At 39.8% G+C, this 4,495-nt stretch overlaps 1 pseudogene; it reads right to left on the bottom strand.

Moving 5' to 3' along the window:
- Nucleotides 1–734: 734 nt before the first annotated feature.
- LOC123733125 (mitochondrial import receptor subunit TOM5 homolog) lies at nt 735–2,032 on the bottom strand (annotated as a pseudogene).
- Between the last annotated feature and the right edge of the window lie 2,463 nt (nt 2,033–4,495).

Below are 4,495 nucleotides of genomic sequence, written 5' to 3'. Positions count from 1 at the left end.
CCAGGACGTCTACTTCAATAACAAATGTTGGTTTGGTCCAAAATAATCCATCGTTATATCCGAATAGCGGCGTTTTGTTCGTGCGTTCCAGACACTATCCGAAATGGTAAAGAAGTGTCGTGCGCATGGCGCAATTCGTGACAATAAAATTCTAAATATTCCATTACCGTACTTCGAAGCATGTCAACCGCTGTTTAAAATCAATTTTTACGCCATTTTTCTCGTAGAAAAGCGATAATATTCCGACAGGGAATCTCCTTTTCGGCAAACAGAGGAAAAAATCACAAAGGCGGGAGCGGTCGGGTCATGCGCATAAGCCCAGAGTCCCTTGATCGGCCACTTGAGAAAGGCGATAATGTGTTTCAGCCTGGGGCTGGAATGACGACATTCTGTTTTTTCCCGGGCTCTGAGCGCCTATGGACGACGTGGGAAGTGTCACGTTAGAGCAGAGATCCTTAGTAAAAGATAGAGATGGAAAAGAAGTTCAAGAAATGGTCAGACAGGCCACTTCCTGTAAAGTAATCTCTCAGGTTTTGACCTGCCATTTGAGTTATGTTATACTCACAGACACCATTCAAACAGTTTTAGAAACTTTAGGGTGTTTTCTATCCATATGTAATAAGTATATGCATATTCTAGTTACTGGGTAGGAGTGGTAACCAGATTAAATCGGGTATGTTTTTTATCCAGCCGTGTCAATACTGCCCCCTAACCCTAACAGGTTAAACATCCATGGTGGAGACATTAACACTTGGTAGATTATATAACTTAAACATCCATGGTGGAGACATTAACACTTGGTAGACTATATAACTTAAACATCCATGGTGGTGACATTAATTTTTTCATAATGTTTCCAAATTGATTGTTTTTTCTAGAAGCATCTACCAGCTTGTTGTTGTTGTCATGATTGTTCCTGTTAGGTAGCAACTTCACCAGCTTGTTGTTGTTGTTCTGAAGCATCTTGTGTGATGTAGGTCTTGTGGGGAGAGGGTGAGAGAAGATGGATTCTATTCATATGCTGTCCAGCTTCTGAAGAACATATGGTGCTAGAATGGAGAGGAGATCAGTAAACAACAGAACGTATGGTGCTAGAATGGAGAGGAGATCAGTAAACAACATATTTAGATTCTCTTCACAACTAGACAGTTACAGTACATTTAACCTTAAAGTAAAATCCTAATTGTATATGTACTTACCTATATAGACACACTTCCCATAGTTTGACAGAAAACAACTAGCTACAAAGACTATTTTCCTGACTGTCTCTACTGATGGCCTCTAACAGCAGAATAAAATAATGGGATATTTAAACAGCACTGAAACAGAGCAGGTTGCTAGTTGACTATGTGTTGTAAATTGTTCCAATGCTGCCGTCTACAGATCTTCTAATGTATTGTAATACCACATGTACCAATACAGTAGAATTGACAGTGACACTGTGTAATGACACAATGACCCTCCATGGAATGTTCTGCTGCTGTTGTGCAACATTGTGACACCACTGACATGTTTACAGGTTGCCATGCCGACGAAAGAGAAGGCGTTGTCATTCTGTAATAAGGCCTTCACTTCAGTCGGGATGGCTAGTTGACTGCAGACAGGTTACACAGTATCAGCGTAGGTGTTAGGCTGTTTCTGCTCTCCTCCCTACTACTAATGGAATTGTCCTGCCAATGCAACGTATGAAAATGTATCCACTCACTACTGTAAGTCTCTCTGGATAAGAGCGTCTGCTAAATGACTCACATGTTCAATGTAATGTTCAGTTTGACAATATCAATGGAATAGACCAAAGCAGAGCCATGTATTTAGATATGAATACATGACTCTGGGCAAAAACACAAACAGATCTGGGACCTGCCAGGCTACACAGTTGACATCATAGGGAAACCCGACTAGCTTCTGGTCCAGTACTTACTGACTCGGAGCAGGGAGACATAGAGGAGAAAGTTCCTGACCGAAGACACAACAACTTCCTCTTCATCTCTTCTGGGTCTATCTTCGGCCCGAGTCCCTCCATTTTCAGCATCTTTAGTTAATTATCTGGTGGCAGGGACGTCGCTAGGCCTATTTTAGGGGGTTTAACCATAAACATCAATGCCTTTCTTTAATATCAATACACAATTATATATTTTTAAACCTGCATATTTAGTTAATATTCCCTGCTAACATGAATTTCTTTTAACTAGGGAAATTGTGTCACTTTTCTTACGTTCTGTGCAAGCAGAGTCAGGGTATATGCAGCAGTTTGGGCAGCCTGACTAGTTGGGAACTGTGTGAAGACCATTTCTTCCTAATAAAGACTGTAATTCATTTGCCAGAATTGTACATAATTATGACATAACATTGAAGGTTGTGCAATGTAACAGCAATATTTAGACTTAGGGATGCCACCCGTTACATTAAATATTGAACGGTTCCGTATTTCACTGGAAGAATAAACGTTTTGTTTTCTAAATTATAGTTTCCGGAATTGACCATATTAACGACCTAAGGCTCGTATTTCTGTGTGTTATTATATTATAATTAACTCTATGATTTGATATTTCATAGAGCAGTCTGACTGAGCAGTGGTAGGCAGCAGCATGCTCGTGAGCATTCATTCAAACAGCACTTTCCTGCATTTGCCAGCAGCTCTTCGCTGTGCTTCAAGCATTGTGCTGTTTATGACTTCAAGCCCATCAACTCCTGAGATTAGGCTGGCACATATTGCACTTTTACTTTCTTCTCCAACACTTTGTTTTTGCATTATTTAAACCAAATTGAACATGTTTCATTATTTATTTGAGACTAAATGGATTTGATTGATGTATTATATTAAGTTAAAATAAAAGTGTTCATTCAGTATTGTTGTAATTGTCATTATTACAAATATATATAAAAATCGGCCGATTAATCGGTATTGGCTTTTTTTGATCCTCCAATAATCGGTATTGGTGTTGAAAAATCATAATCGGTCGACCTCTAGTCATTATTCAGTCTGAGAGCAGTGAACATGTGGCTGTGACTGTCCTGTCAATGCCTGTCATCACTGTTTGATATCTTTTACTGCAGATAAAAACTGAGTCAACCTGAAGTGTGGGTGTCCGTGTGCCTTTCTTCTGGGGGGCTGTGTGAAGTTGGTTACACCAGGTGCCTGTACTACAGAAACACTGCTAATCCAACCATAGTGCTAGGTGTCTGTACTATATAAACACTGCTAATCCAAAAATAGTGCTAGGTGCCTGTACTACAGAAACACTGCTAATCCAACAATAGTGCTAGGTGCCTGTACTATATAAACACTGCTAATCCAACAATAGTGCTGGTGCCTGTACTACAGAAACACTGTTAATCCAACAATAGTGCTAGGAGCCTGTACTACAGAAACACTGCTAATCCAACAATAGTGCTAGGTGCCTGTACTATATAAACACTGCTAATCCAACAATAGTGCTGGTGCCTGTACTATAGAAACACTGCTAATCCAACAATAGTGCTGGTGCCTGTACTATAGAAACACTGCTAATCCAACAATAGTGCTAGGTTCCTGTACTATATAAACACTGCTAATCCAACAATAGTGCTAGGTGCCTGTACTATATAAACACTGCTAATCCAACAATAGTGCTAGGTGCCTGTACTACAGAAACACTGCTAATCCAACAATAGTGCTGGTGCCTGTACTACAGAAACACTGCTAATCCAACAATAGTGCTGGTGCCTGTACTATATAAACACTGCTAATCCAACAATAGTGCTAGGTGCCTGTACTAACCTTTAATTCAAGGGGAACTACTCGCAAAAATCAACATTTTAGATTTTTCCCAAACCTCAAACGTGGTCTCCTGATGTGGTTTAAGCATTGTTATGAACATACAATTGTATTGTTTTTCTGTTTAAAAAAAGTCAGACTTTGAGAACAAAAACCTGAAGAAAAAAAGAGAAATTTTGAAACCTGCGAATTTCTGACTGTTTCTCTGTTTCAATAATAGTTATTCTATTATCCTACTGAACAGTACAGCTTGGGTTGGTCTACTATTATCCTACTGAACAGTACAGCTTGGGTTGGTCTACTATTATCCTACTGAACAGTACAGCTTGGGTTGGTCTACTATTATCCTACTGACCAGTACAGCTTGGTTTGGTCTACTATTATCCTACTGAACAGTACAGCTTGGGTTGGTCTACTATTATCCTACTGAACAGTACAGCTTGGGTTGGTCTACTATTATCCTACTGAACAGTACAGCTTGGGTTGGTCTACTATTATCCTACTGAACAGTACAGCTTGGGTTGGTCTACTATTATCCTACTGAACAGTACAGCTTGGGTTGGTCTACTATTATCCTGCTGAACAGTACAGCTTGGGTTGGTCTACTATTATCCTACTGAACAGTACAGCTTGGGTTGGTCTACTATTATCCTACTGAACAGTACAGCTTGGGTTGGTCTACTATTATCCTACTGAACAGTAGAGCTTGGGTTGGTCTAGTATTATCCTACTGAACAG

The sequence above is a fragment of the Salmo salar genome, unplaced genomic scaffold (genome assembly GCF_905237065.1).
Source record: "Salmo salar unplaced genomic scaffold, Ssal_v3.1, whole genome shotgun sequence".
NCBI lineage: Eukaryota > Metazoa > Chordata > Actinopteri > Salmoniformes > Salmonidae > Salmo > Salmo salar.
The sequence above is the reverse complement of the archived record's forward strand: the minus strand, read 5'-3'. Positions and strand labels throughout refer to the sequence as shown.